Raw genomic sequence first — 16,050 nt, forward strand, 5'->3', positions numbered from 1 at the left:
GGTCATTTCTTACAGAACAATAATATTCCATAACCTTCATATACCATAATTTACCCAACCATTCTCCAATTGATGGACATCCATTCATCTTCCAGCTTCTAGCCACTATGAAAAGGGCTGCCACAAACATTTTGGCACATACAGGTCCCTTTCCCTTCTTTAGTATTTCCTTGGGATATAAGCCCAGTAGTAGTACGGCTGGGTCAAAGGGTATGCACATTTTGATAACTTTTTGGACATAATTCCAGATTGCTCTCCAGAATGGTTGGATTCTTTCACAACTCCACCAACAATGCATCAGTGTCCCAGTTTTCCCACAGCCCCTCCAACATTCATCATTATTTGTTCCTGTCATCTTAGCCAATCTGACAGGTGTGTAGTGGTATCTCAGAGTTATCTTAATTTGCATTTCTCTGATCAATAGTGATTTGGAACACTCTTTCATATGAGTGGAAATAGTTTTAATTTCATCTTCTGAAAATTGTTCATATCCTTTGACCATTTATCAATTGGAGAATGGCTTGATTTCTTATAAATTAAAGTCAATTCTCTGTATATTTTGGAGATGAGGCCTTTATCAGAACCTTTAACTGTAAAAATGTTTTCCCAATTTGTTACTTCCCTTCTAATCTTGTTTGCATTAGTTTTGTTTGTGCAGAACCCTCCTATCCTTTTAAAAAATCTTTTTGAGATACAGACTTTGTGGTGTTGCTAGATCAGGGGGGTATGCAGAATTTGATTGCCCTTTGGATATAGTTCCAAATTGCTTTCCAATGTGGTTGGATCAGTTCACAATTCCACTAAGAATGCCTTAGTGTCCCAATTTTTCTACTCCCTCATCATGTCTTGACAGGTTATAAACATGTCTCTTTATTCAGTCATTCTCTCCAATCCATTTTCCACACAGCTTCTAAAGCTATTTGCCTAAATCATGAATTTTGACCTTTACTCAAACTTTAGTGGCTCCCTATAAATCCTTTTAAAATTCTGTGTTTTGGGTATTTTATAAGTACAGCTACATATGTATATAATTTATAAACATATGTGTACATACTAGAAATAAATGTTCCCAAATTTTTACTGATAAATCCACTCAACTACAAAATCTTTTATTTTTCTTCTGTCCTTGACATTCTATGTATCTAAGTGGGTAAAACTACCTTATGTGTTCTGATTAGAGTAATTTTGCAATAAAGAGAATAGAAAAGTATATAATGTGCTAAATGCCAGGGATATAAAGAAAGGCAAAAAACAGCCCCTCAGGCTCAAGCCGCTCACATATAATTTGGGGAGACAACATGCAAATAATTGCATTGAAGCCTCCCAAAAAGCTCCTGTGAAAGAATCACTTGTTTCTAGAAATATTGAGATTTTGGCAGGGTAAACTTTTGGCCCATCTGGCCTTAGATAACTTAGTAGTTGTGGGGCCCTGGACAGGTCAGTTAGGCTTTTTTTTTGGGGGGGGGGTCTCAGTTTCCTCATTTGTAAAATGAGCTATAGAAGGAAATGGCAAATCACCCTGGTATTTTTGCCCAAAAAACTCCAAATGGGTCATGAAGAGTTGGACATGACTTAAATGATGAGAAACAAAAACATCAAGCCTATAATAACCACAAATGACAGTGGATGGAGAATGTCACATAATTTTTTTGAAACTGATTTGCAGATGTAGATTTGTGTTTTGTTTCTATTGCTCTCCTCTCTAAGATCCTTGTCCTCTCCCTCATTCGTTTGTAAGTCCCACCCTAAAGAAGCTTACATTCTACCTAGTGAAGTTTAGAGGAAAATATAAGTATATAATCAAATGATAAAGTGTGTTGTACAATTAAGTTGCACTTATATATAAGGTCAGAAAGCAGAGGAAATGTGATCCAGAGGAGTTTGAGGAGGTGCAGCATGAATAGAAGGGTAAGTAGGATTGTATGAACAGTGATAAAAGGGAGGGCTGAGCAACCCAAATCCAAAGTAGAAATGAACACAATACATCCATGGGCTATAAAGACAAGTTCTTAATTGGAGCAAAGGGCATTTATGTGGGATATTCATGAGAGAATCATTGGATTCACTGTTGGCTAATACGTTGCCTTGCATATCTTTTTTCTTTTTTTTTTTTTTTTGAGGCTGGGGTTAAGTGACTTGCCCAGGGTCACACAGCTAGGAAGTGTTAAGTGTCTGAGACCAGATCTGAACTCGGGTCCTCCTGAATTCAAGGCTGGTGCTCTATTCACTGCGCCACCTAGCTGCCCCTTCTTTTTTTTTTTTTTTTTTTTTGGTTGCCTTGCATATCAAAATCAGCAATTAATAAGCAAGCACCTACAATGTACTGTACTAAGTACTAGGGGATACAAGAAAGGCAAAAAATTTTTTGGTTATTATCTAGGAGCTAGAGAAAGCACTAAAGATTACAATGTGGATATGGTTCATTACTAACCATTTTTTTCCGAAAAACTTCCTTAAGACTGAAGTATGAGTTTAAAGGGATCCTATTTAACTATTGATACCATGGCCTTATACTCCTATGTAGAAATATATTTTCTTCTAAAATGATCATTTACTATTTTTAAGTGCATATTATGCTAATTATTGTTATTAAGATGTTAAGGCTAATAATTATTCTTTAATTTAACCCCCTTTGGGGCAGCTAGGTGGCGCAATGGATAGAGCACCAGACCTGAATTCTGAAGGACTTGAGTTCAAATCTGGTCTCAGACACTTAACACTTCCTAGCTGTTTGACCCTGGGCAAGTCACTTAACCCCAGCCTCAGGGAAAGGAAAAAAAAAAAAAAAAAGAATTAATTTAACCCCCTTTGTTAAATGTTTTTCATGTACAAGAGGTATTCTATTATTTTGGGAATGCAGCTTTGAAAAATGATCCAGCCCTCGCCCTTGAGGCCGTGATAGTATATAGCAGGATCTCACCTATACAGATAAGGGATAAGGTGTGGATGACGATGGGAAAATCATTCCTAGCTAGAGTCGTACTGATAAGGCCTCCTGAGAGAAGAAGCACCTGAACTGGACTTGAAGGAAGAAAGTATTTCTTACAACTATCACAGATAAGAATGAAATGTGTTTCATACATTCTCTTTCCCCTCAAACCTACTGAAATACTTAACTTTGCCATTTCTATTAAAATAGGGCCCACCATTATTCCAGTCTCTAGTTTAAAACTCCAGGGCTCTCTTTTAACTATACTAACTCCACTCTCACACCACAAAGCTCTTCATTTGGAACTCTAAAATCAGAATGCTTCCAAACACAAAACAAGAATTTCATTTGAAACTATCAATCTTGACTTCTTACTCAATTTAAAAAAAAAGTACATATAAATTACAAACATCACTTTCAAAACTCTCCTGCTTATCCCTTGAACTTTATTTTGATCTCTTCTGTGAATTTTTAAAGATTTTTAATTTTCAGTGATCCTCTTTTTTTTTTTTTTTTAACTTTTGAGGGCATTATATTGTTTATCCCCCCCCTTTCACTCCATAATTTGAAACCAAGAGGACCAAAAAAGCAAATATCAACAAAAAATAAACACATTGAAAAAATTAGCATATTTAAGCAATATGAATCTGCACAGTGAAATATATTCACTTTTCTGTCAGGAGAGGGATTCATCTTAGGGATGAACCATTCTCTGGAGATACCCTTCCCTTGTGAGCTCTTAAGCCTTTCAAGGTTGTGTTAATTTAGTATGCTAGGTGGCCAAATTAGGAATTCAAAAGAATGAATTTCAAAGACTGCCTCAGATACTTAGCCCCATGCAAGTAATTTACCTTTTCTCAGTCATAGTTTCCTCAATTGTAAAATGGAGAATTAATAATATACTTACCTCTTAGAGTGCTGTGTGGATCAAATGAATTAATGTGTAAAACATTTTAGAAACTTTAAAACACTAAATAAATGCTAGCTATTATTATTGTTACTCTATTTATAATGTTGCTAGCCTTTTATACATTGTTTACTTGCTTCTATTTACCTCACTTGGTATAAATTCATACTACTAAGATTCTCTGAAATGATCTTTAAAAAAATCATTTTTATGGACCTATGTTAACTTCATTACATTTCTATACCACACACAGTACATTCAGCCATTCCTCAATTGTCTGAGGCAATATAAAGCATTACTTTATATTCTAGTTCTTTTATATTTTTTTCCTTATTTAATCAAGAAATTTGTTTTGCTTGTGACTAGTTACTCCCTATTATTATCTCCATCCCAACTCTATTTTTTTCCTGTTGACTTTGATGTTTGTATGTGTGCATGTATTTTAAATCCACCTTTCTGTCTATCAGATAAGAGGTTCACCTGCTGCCCACTTGACCTGTCCCTTCTTTCATGTTTGTATAGTCTTATCATTCACTCCAATTAGGAGAAATAACAAGTTCTCTTTATAGTTTATTCCTCTTACTCGCAAATCTTCAGAGTAGAACCAGTTCACCCCCAGAATCTATTTTTATTTAACTCTACCAATTTGAAGATATTACCATTCTTGTGGTTTGTTTCTTTCTCCTCTCATTAGATTGTTGGTTCTACAGGTTTAATATAACATACATCTTCTAGTTGTTCAAAACAATTTACCTTGCTGGTTCTCTGGGCGTGTACATTTATATTACAAAGTTCCTATTCAGCTAAAGTTTAATAAAACATTTTGATGTACTCTCATTCATTAAAAGTTCATTTTTTTCCCCTCCATGTCCAGTAACTATCATGTTACTTTGTTCTTTGCCAGATATAGTTTGATCCTGACTATAGTTCCTTGCTACTTGAATTGGTTCTTTCTGTTTTTAGTGTTTTTGTTTTTTTTTTTTTTTTTTTTTTTTTTGATGAAGGAGTTTAGCTTTTAGCAGTGACATTGCTATGACTTTTAACTTTTGGAGTTCTTCAGAGGAGATGATTGGTTAATTTTTTTCTTTACTTTGCCCTATGGTGACACTAGATCTGGACGTGTGTGTGTGTTTTCCAGAGTCGAATAATTTTTTTTCTATTTTACTGTAGTATAGTTAAAAAACAAATCTTTTTTCAGACTTATAAAGTAGCTCTGAAAGAGTAGCCTCCCCCAGCCTCCAAAAAGCCCAGATGTCTGTGAAGAATAATATATATTTTTTTATCCTTGGGCAAATTCATCTTGACTTTTCAGTTTCTTAAGATTTTCTTTTCCAGATTCCCAGAGCCTTATCACTTAGTAGAGTGACACCATCCCATTCTCCTCAGAATCTGATGATTTTTAAATATTTCTAATTGACCTGTTTTCCAGTTTGGTTGTTTTTTTGACATCAGATGTGTTACATTTTCTTCCCCCCCCCCATCCTTTTTTCTTTCTTTCTTTTTTCTACTACCCTTTTTTTTATAATAGCTTTTTATTTTTTCAGAATACATGCAAAGATAGTTTTCAATATTCACCCTTGCAAAACCTTGTCTTCCAGATTTTCCTCCCTCCTCCTCTAGACAGCAAATAAAAATAGGTTAAACATGTGCAATTCTTCTAAACTTATTTCCACATTTATCATGCTGCACAAGAAAAATCAGATCAAAAGAGGAAAAAATGAGAAAGAAAAGAAATAAGCAAGTAACAAGAACAACAAACAATTTGAAAATAACTATGTTGTGATCCACATTCAGTGCTTATAGTCCTCTTTCTGGGTGCAGATAGCTCTCTTCATCACAAATCTTTTGGAATTGTCCTGAATTCCTTCATTGTTAAAAAGAGCTAAGTCCCTCACGATCATAACATAGTCTTGTTACTATTGTGTACAATGTTCTCTTAGTTCTACTCATTTAGCATCAGTTCATGTAAATTTCACCAGGCGTTTCTAAAAATCATCCTGCTCATATCTTATGGAACAATAATATTCCATTATCTTCATATACCATAACTTATTTAGCTCTTCCCTAACTGATGAACATCTGCTCATTTTCTAATTCCTTGCCTCTACAAAAAGGGCTGCTACAAACATTTTTGCACACGTGAGTCTTTTTCCCATTTTTATGATCTCTTTGGAATACATATCCAGGAGAGACACTGTTATGCCTCCCTTCCTGCTGCCCTAGAGCATCTGGCTAACCTTTTAGAACACCTTTAGAGTGGATGAGACCACTTCATTCTACTTTATCAGTGAATTTCTTTTTCATTATTTGCTTCTGATACGAATTTATTGGTTTTGCTAGAATAGGTATGTGGAACGTGGGAGGTCTGCTTCCTATCAGGTTGCTATCTTGAGGCCAAAAGCCTTATCCAAATCTTATCTTTTCTATTTCCAATATATTTCTTACATCTGTTTCTTTCTCACTACCTGCACAACCACCTTGACCAAGTTCAGGTTCTCATCACTTTTTGCCTGTATTGTGGTGACTTGCTAGTTGGTTTCCTTCTTTCTTTACACTGAACCATCCTTCCTAAAGTTGCCAGAGTGATTTTCCTTCAGTGTTAGACTGATGATGTCATTCAGTAAACCTCACGGGTTCCCTTTTCATTTGTAGAATAAAATACAATCTTCTGGCTCTTAAAGTTCTTCACTTTATACTTCTCTTCCCATCTGCAGCCTAACTGACTTCCTTGCTGTAACTCAAGAACAACACTTCATCTTCTATCTCCGTGTCATACTGCCCATCCTTTATAACTAGAATACACTCTTTACCTCATTTCTGCTTCACTTCTTTCAAGACTCAGCTTCATGCATTACCATCTGCTCGAATTTTTTCCTGATCTTCTCCAACTGCCATTGTCTGCCCTCCTTATATTATGTTTATTTTGTATTTGACCTATACATACAGGGTGTTATTTCTTCTTCCCCAAAGAGTATAAGTTCTTTGAGGACTAAATTTTTTTCCTTTGAATTCTGAGATTTAGTATATTGCCTGGCACATAATAGGTACTTTAAAAATATCTGTTGACTGATTTCTTACTTGATGGTGGGAGAAGTTAGTTAGGAAGATGTAATTAGTAATCTAATTTCATTGAGAGGGAAATAAAGCTGGCAAATGTGGGTTCTAGCCAGATTGTGAAGAAATCTAAATGTCAGGCTGAGGAATTTGTATTTTGTGTTTAGAAGCAGTAGGAAACTTTCAAACTGACCAGGTGTGTTACAGTTAGATTTATTTTTTAGAGATTCTTTTGTCATTTATAGAAATATAGATTAGGAGAGGCCCAAGGGTTTAAGGAGACCACTTAAATATTCCAAGCAAAAGGTATTTAGTGCCTGAATGAGGCTCGTTGCATTACAAGTGAAAAGATAGGGTGGCTACATTTTTAGACAATATATGAGCACTTGACAGTTGTTTGGACTTGGAGGAAATGAGAAGATTTTATTTAGGCTTTGAACCTGGATCGATGGATAGTGATTGATATTAAAAGAAATAAAGTTGGGAGCAGGGACAGGTTTAGAGAAGATGATTATGAGTTGTTTGGATATGTTTGATATGAAATACAATGGAATATCAAAATTGATATGATCACCAAACGAGTGGAAGTACAGAACTGAACTTCCAGTAAAATTTGGGGTGATATCCAAAATCAAAAGAGCAAAACCTTAGAGGACTTCATCAGACTTTCTGGACAGCTTAAGAGATGAAGTGTAAATATTGTTATCTCCATTTACATAATAAGACAACTGAGCCTCAGAGAAGGTCAGTGATGGACAAGCAGTTAGTGAAGGGCAAAACCAGGATTTGAATCCGTTTCATTTCTTGCCAAGTGCAGTATTCTTTAGGCTATCTGGCATAACTCAAATAGATTTAAAAAAAAACACCTCTAAAGGAGACAATAGTTGTTGAGATGATATGTGATCTACTGGGTTAGAATTAGCAATGAATACATGTACAAAGGTAAAAAAAGTATTGATTTTTATAAAATGAAGTAATTTTCTTTGTTTTTTCAAGAATAAATTAAATTAAATTACAGGGTATTATTTAACTATAATGTTTGTTAAAAATGCTACAGAAAGTTTTGTGACCCTGCTCTTGTTGTGTGTAGCAGAGTTGTTTCCCTTCATTTTTCTTTCTATTCCTTATGCCTAATATAGTGTCTTTCATGTAGTAGATACTTTATAAATATTTATTAAATGTCATTTAAATTGATGTGTTCATTTGAAATTTTTCAGATTTTGTCATCTTAAGAGTATTTTTTTTTTTTTTTAAAGGCTGGGTGAGTTCTGCTTTCTTTTTTTGTCTACTCAGGCTTCTGAATTACCTTCTAACAACCCAACAAAGGCTACTTTGCTAACATAGCCTGACAGTGTTTACCCTGCAGTTTTTCTGCGGAGGATAGCTGCAGTCAATTACATTCTTTTGTGTCAGGGAACTCAGGGACACCTGTTCTTATACCTCTGATTAGATAGGAGATATACATTATGGAGAATAGAGAAATACTGGGGAAATATAAAGGAGGGGGAAGGGTTCTTGGTGTAATTGATTCAACTGTGTTGAGGAAAAAAAGGAATAATGGACCATCATTATCAAGGATAGTCCAGTTCCCTTTCCCCCATTTTATAGATGAGGAAACTGAACTGCAAATTAGTGAAGTGACTTAGCTAGAGTCCACAGATAGACCCTAGCTGAAAATTCCTCCTCCACTTTGTTCATATTTTATCATTTCCCCTTATCTTGCAAGTTCCCTAAACTCACCTTAGGAACGATTCTTTTATACTGTAGGATAATTTATTAGTTTACAATTGCTGAGATCATATTATAAATTTTCTTGGGTTGGAATTAATAATAAATGCAAATGTAAGATTTAAAAGGTGGATTTCTTGTGGCATTCTTCCTAAGTAGTATAAAAGAAGGCTATCTCCATGATCCTTCCAAAAATCATTACTCTGAAGGGTTATGGTTCTAGGATTATTTAAATGTATTTACAAAATGTTTGTATGACATTCTTATTTGTGTGTGATTTAAGCAAATTGATTAAGTTTAAATTGAAGAGATTTCTACAACTTTTCTAATAATTGTAATAACTTTATCATTAATTTATCAGAACATAATATGTGGGGCAACAGAAATAAATGTATCCAGAGAAAAATCAATGAATTTTTAATCTTTATTGAAATATTATTAGTTCTTCAATATTTATCTCTATTTGACTTATTTCTCTATTTTTACTACAAATTTTATTTGTTGTACTAAATGGAAGGAAACTAAGCCACTGCAGAAACCAAAATGATATTGGAGGTTCAATGAATGGGAGATGGGCAGAATCTGTAATTGTTATGATAACTGAAATAATCTTTCAACCTTTTCTTTTAAAATTAAAGCTATTCAAAACTTATATTTAATATAAATACAAAGAACAGTAGAAGACTTGGTGTTTATCAAAACTGACAGGCCACATATATAGAGTACATATTTTGCACTACAGACAATTCTAGTAAAAAAGCAAAACTTTAGAATATGTTTTCCTTCTCCTAGCTCTGAAAGACTTAGATTCCCTAATGAGGTTGATGCCATGGAAATAAACAAATAAAAATTCTTCTTTCTTTTCTTTGACAAGAATAGCCAAAAACCTCAGGAAAAGGGGACTGAAGTGCATTGGCTCTGATTTCAAATGATTGCCTATCTCAGCTGCTTTGTTGGACATAGAGTGGCTTCTAAAAATGCAAAGCTTAAGATTGAGCAAGAGACATCGTTTTGTTGTTTATTATAATATATAGTATCATATATAATTATAGTATAATAATCTGTATATCAAGAAAGAAAATTTACAAAGATGTCTACTCAAGTAAAGTATCAAATGAGATTTTAAAATTTTCTCTAGCTTTTGTTTCACTTACAGAATTTTAATCTTCATTATTTATTCTTCTCAGAACACTAAATATTTGCTTTGTTTTTTGTTCTGGTACAAATAATATCTCAAATTTGGGAAAACTAATGTTAAAGAGGTTAGAGAACAACCCTAATGGGTTGGTTTGATATTTCTATAAAAGTAAATAAAATTGTTCTTAGTTTTCTTTTTGACTTTATATTATACAAGGATTATTTTGAATTCAGCAGACACATATTAAAGCTAACATAAAGCTAAAAAAAAAATTGTACTGGTTACTAGTAATACAGAAATGAACTCCTCTTCAGTGTAGCCTGTGGATTTTTTGAGATGAAGTTAATTTGCTAATAGTAGGAGTAAGATGACTTTCACTGCCTCAAAAAATCAGGGCTATATAATTGCCATAGCATAGGATAAAGGGAAAACTGGCAAGTGTGTTTCCCTAGAATGTAGGTCTATAGACCTACAAAAGGTGCTAGGACATAATTATGTATTTTCCTCATAAAGGGCAAGTGAAAACTATTACACTTGAGAAAAGTATGTGTAATATTCCAGTCAGTGCCTATGGGAAGGAATCAAAATGAATTATGTTTTAACTACAGCCTATTTCTAATCTCCCTGATGGTAACTGTCCTTTGCTTAGTTGAATGCTTCTTCCATCTGCCATGTTCCCCTGCCATTTTTAAAGATGATTTCCCTATAGCTTTTTTTTTTTTTTTTTAGGGTATTTTTGTTTTGTTTTGTTTTTTTAGCTTTTAGCTACTGAGATATAGCAATTCCACAAGTCATTTACTACCTCCAGTTTTGTGTTCTATCAAAATTGCTTTTGTTTTCTGATCTCTAATTTTGTTGTAACATAAGCAGGTTGAATACTTCTACATTACTAGTTTTGGGGCCATATGAGATATGCTTCCACTCTGGTAGCAGGCTGGATGTATACTAAGGTCTGGAAAAGTGAGGGATCATACTCCCAAGATAGCCAGACAGGACAAGATGAAAGAAGAGTTGACATTGAGTAAGAGGCAAGTGCTTTGTCAGCCTGATGCCCACCTCTGGCACAAAGGGCTTCATTCCCAAGCAAATTATGACCCCCTAGGAATTCTACTATAAACAATAAAAGATGGTATTTACTTTATGGTGAGATTGTATTAGTTTACCCAGAAATCTCATTGTTGCTGAATGACAGTCAGAAAGAGACTGTTTTTGAACTCCTCCTCTTTCTTGCTATTTTGCTTTTCTATTTCTGGTATTAAAATACATGAAGCCCAGTAGTTTAATGGTAAGAGCAACAGGATTGGAATAAATTCTTAAATTAAAAACCACTCGCAAAGCATTTATTATGTGCCAAACATTTTTCTAAGAAATTTATGAGTATTGTTTTTCTTTTTCTTATTTTTTTTCTTCCCATATCACACACTTCAAAGTTAGGTAGTCTTGAAGAAACTAAAGGATAGAAAGTTAGTTGATCCATAAACCTGCCAGCCAATTCTATACTCAAAATTAAACCAAGTAGTTGTAAAATAAAATTCAGCAGATATCTCTTCAGTACCTACTATGTGTAAAGACTTCCCTTTTTCCTTTCAGAACCTTTCTTTTCCCTTCTACAAGTCCCTCTTGTTTTAAGATTCTTTGCTCTTTTATTTTAAATGCTTTTTGAAAATGCTGATTAGTTGGTATATGGTTCATTCTGATACAGAAAGCCTGAAGTGGAACAAAAAATGTCAAATCAAATTAAGTGATTATTGGCTTTGCATAGTATTAGTCACTGAAACCCACTTTTAACAAGGACTGTAATAATCACTGGACCTTTTTTTTTTTTTTTTTTCTCAAGCAGAAAATTGTTTTCCATTGGGATCACTTGCTTCTTTCTGATTTTTTTTTTTTTTTTTTTGCAATACTCTAATATATCATACTGAATTTAGACTTTGAAAAGGTTTTCATAAAAACCAAGGGCTCCTTGGAAAAATTGAATAAATATGATCAAAAGTAAAGTTTTGTTAGTTTCAAACAAAAGATAAGGCTCTAAATGACTAATTCTCACACTTTGGGAAGTTGTTAGTAAAAGAATAGTTTGTGGAACTACCAGGAAAGTTGAAGAGCAAGATTACATGTAAAATGGTCCAGCAATGTAAAGTTAGATTTATTGAGGCAAGAAGTAGGGTGCAGGAAGAAGGTTATTCTGTAGGGAACAAAACAAATGAGGAAAATGGAAATCAAAAGTGTTTAGATTTTAATTATTTTAAGATTTTATATGTAGTAGTTGATGGAAATATTTTATTAGACCTGACCAAAGGTCAATATTATAGATTTTAATATCCAGTTTGTTTCTTTTGGGCTTTAAAAAAACAAAGGAAGGACTTAGATAGCTAAGATAAATTTTCATTTTTTATAAAAATTATAATATCTGATTTCATATACTTATTACCAGGTCTAAATAGGGTCTGAATGCTCATATAATTTCTATAATATGACGTTTATATTTTATATATATACATTCTCTTCTTTTCTTTCTCTCCCTTCTTTCCTTCTCTCAAGGGCACAGATATATTAAGTACAGTAAGTGTGCTATTATGTAGCTTTACCTGGCTAGGCTAGGTATATTTAATGGAGGATAAAGGCAGAACAATTGTATTAATTCAGATTCCCTCATATACAGATTTAAGTAATTAATAAATTGTCTCATTGAACATGAGCACTTTAGATGATTCAGCTTTTCATTTGTCTTTTAATTTCAAGTGTAAATGTTAATATTTTGAAGTACAGTCATTAATGTGAGCATTTAGTCTTTCCCTGAAATATGATTAAATATTCCCAAGAATGATTTTGTTACATCTTAGAGTCAGAATAGATAGTATACTTGAGGATACATAACAATATATAAGGGAAGGCAAAGGGAAAACCTGATTCAGTGAACATATTTTGATTTGCAAAAAAATTTTGCCTCAACATTTGTATTTGTATTTGTATTTGAAGACATTTGTATTGCATTCAGAGTCTGCTGACCTAATGCCTAATACCTGAAATTTTCTATTGGTTTTTTTTATCTCTTCATCTATTCATTCCACAAATTTTGATTGAGTGCCTCCTGCTTTGTGTTTTGCCTTGTAAAAGAGGCAAAGTGAGATGTTATGCTGTACCTAATTTTTAGCTGTCTTTTTTTTTATGTAATTTTATTATTATTATGTTTTTATTGACAGAACATATGCATGGGTAATTTTTCAACATTGTCCCTTGCACTCACTTCTGTTCCAACTTTTCCCTTCCCTCCCTCCATCCCCTCCCCTAGATGGCAGGCAGTCTCATACATGTTAAACGTATTAAAGTATATCTTAGATACAATATATGTGTGCAGAACCATACAGTTCTCTTGTTGCACAAGAAACATTGGATTCAGAAGGTAAAAATAACCTAGGAAGAAAAATAAAAATGCAAGTAGTCCACATTCATTTCCCAGTGTTCCTTCTCTGGGTGTAGCTAATTCTGTCCATCATTGATCAATTGGAACTGAATTAGATATTCTCTTTGTCGAAGATATCCACTTCCATCAGAATACATCTTCATATAGTATTGTTGTTAAAGTGTATAATGATCTCTCTGTTCTGCTCATATCACTTTAGCTCTATCTTTTAACAGGGATTTTTCTCATTAGAAATTAGTAAATGTTTGTAATATATTACTTGATTTTCTATAAGTACAGCAACATTTATTTTACTTACTCAGAGTTTACTTATCTGGAAATCTCATTATTTGATTAAATTGGCTAAGACCCAAGAAGTAAGCTAAAAAGAACTCTAAAAGGAACAAAATAATTCCATAAAGCTTATGCACTATAGCTATAGAAATTTCTCAGGTCTTTCCTGAGACTTCTTAACTCTTAAGTAGTTCTGAAAAGACTAGTTATCTGATTTCATAGCCAGTGATTGATTAGGAATAATAAATTAAGAGGAAGGAGGGGGGCGGGGGTTGTAGAGGAAAGATACAAAAGCCCAGTTTGGAATCTTTTAGAAGAGTTGGGTTGCTTAAAAGTGTTAGCATTAATTATGTGTTTGGAAGATTTACTTATTCAAAACATTTCCTTGATAATGGATAAATAATCCATTGTAGCATTTTATTATGATTCCTTTTCTAGAAACTTGTAGGGAATGAATGGTATAGTTTAAGAACTCTTAGTGGCTGAACATTTGCTCTGGTGTAACCAATGTTCATTGAAAAGATAGAGAATGTGTTTTCACTTCTTCATAAAACAAGTCCTAGTACTTTTAAAAATAGATGAAGATATTTATTTGGAGCAGAAATAGAAATATAAATTATTAAAAGAATGTTCAGTACCTATTTCTCAAATAGTAAGTCCCAATTCAAGTCCATAAGAGTTCATTAGAGGCAACTGGTAATATAGGGAATTGGGTCTATCATCAAAGAACTACGTGCAAATTAAGCCTCAGATACCTATCTGTATGATCCTGTATAAGTCACTTCAACTCTGCTTCTGTTTCCTCATTAACAATGAAGATAATAGCACCTGTCTTATAGGATGGTTTTGAAGATAAAGTATTTGTAACATATGCTTAGACCAGTACCTGGTACAAAGTAGCTGTTGTTTAATCATTTCAGTCATATCTGACTCTGTGACCTTAGCAAAAATATTGGAGGGTTTCCCATTTCTTTCTTCAACTCACTTTGCATATGGGAAAACTGAGAAACATGGTTAAGTGATTTGCACAGGATAAGTATGAGGCCATATTTGAACTCAGGTCTTCCTGATTCTAGCCCGTACTCTATCACTATATCATCTATTTTCCCTGTTAGCACACACACACAAAAAGCTATATAAATGCTTATTCTCTTCTCTTCCTCTACCCACAATCTTTCTGTGGTTTCAACTTCAAATGTTTGTGCTTGGTTTGACAGGGTGGGAAATTTATTCATTCATTTATCCCCAAAAAAGCCACTGATAATTTGAATAAAACTTCTTAGAAATATTAGTAATAAGGAAATTTCACTATTGCATAATAATAATAATGATAATGTTCTCTCACCAAATCCCAGATTCCTGAAATTTTTCTTGCTAAACCATTTTATCAGCTGTACGTTTAATTTGTTCCTTGTACTAAGTTATTTCCATATACACCTTATAAATTCTACATTAAAACTTTGGAAGCTTATTATGGATTAGTTTCTGTTTGCTTTCAAAACAAAGGTTTTTGGTATAACATAATTACCAAAAATTATGTTTTATTCAGATGATGCAGGGAATGGCCTAGTATTAATAATAATTAATAATAGCTAGCATTCATATAGCACCTGCTATGTGCTAATAGGCACTATGCTAAACAGATTATAACTGTTACCTCATTTATTCCTTCCAACAACCCTGGGGAGATACAGACTGACAGAGGTCAAGTATTGTTCAAGTGTTTAAGACTGGTTTTGAACTAAGATTTTTCTGACTTCTGGCCCAGACCTTGCTGTCTCACATGTTCAGAGTTAAAGTCTCGAGAGTCAGACACTTTGGGTTGCAAGACTGCCTTTGTGTTGACTTTCCAGAAAGCTGATCATTGTTTTCTTCTTGATGTTGACTAACTAACAATGTTGAGGGGAAAAACATGTGAATATCACAAATACTAAGATTTAATGTAATTTTGTCATGCATTAAATTATTAGAATACTAGGGTTTCATTTTCAAATTGGCTTTTTATTTCTGGGCCTGATAGCTGTATGCCTAAGTATATAAACTATATACTATTTGATAGTATTACTATAGATAAACGTCATTGCTAAGGCAATTTAGTATTTTGTGATCATTTTCATGTCCATGGATCAAAGATATTTCTGAACAACTTTTTTGAAAGAATGAAGGATATTCTATAATGGCAGAGAATGAAATAAACTAAATTAATTTTGAAAATCTGGGAGTTTTAAGCATATTGTTAGGAATTTTTAAAATAAGCAGATTTGCATTTTCCTGATTTGCATCTAGTTGCCTGTTTCTATTTATAAGTTTTATACCATGAATGAATCCTGACATTTCCACTTATTAATAAAATACTGTGGGCATAGTCATTCAACTTCTTCAGACTTTGGAGAATTTCTCATTCATAAACAGAGAGCTGAGCTAAATGATCTAAAGTTTCTTCCTATTGTGAAGCAATGATTTATAGTTATAGTTTATTAGCTTCAATTGTTTAAAATGGATAAAACTGCTTAAATCTAAGAAATCAAACCCATTTCAGCTAACTACCTGAATTTATTACATTTTGGTCATTATTTTAGCCCATAGCCATTATGAAT

The 16,050-nt window shown here is 33.3% G+C and overlaps 1 protein-coding gene across 8 annotated transcripts in view; it reads left to right on the forward strand.

Moving 5' to 3' along the window:
• The window catches only part of LCOR (ligand dependent nuclear receptor corepressor), a 124,616-nt gene that overhangs the window by 103,483 nt on the left and 5,083 nt on the right, over positions 1 to 16,050 (forward strand). The window lies entirely within an intron of this gene.

The sequence above is a fragment of the Sminthopsis crassicaudata genome, chromosome 2 (genome assembly GCF_048593235.1).
Source record: "Sminthopsis crassicaudata isolate SCR6 chromosome 2, ASM4859323v1, whole genome shotgun sequence".
NCBI classification, from domain to species: domain Eukaryota; kingdom Metazoa; phylum Chordata; class Mammalia; order Dasyuromorphia; family Dasyuridae; genus Sminthopsis; species Sminthopsis crassicaudata.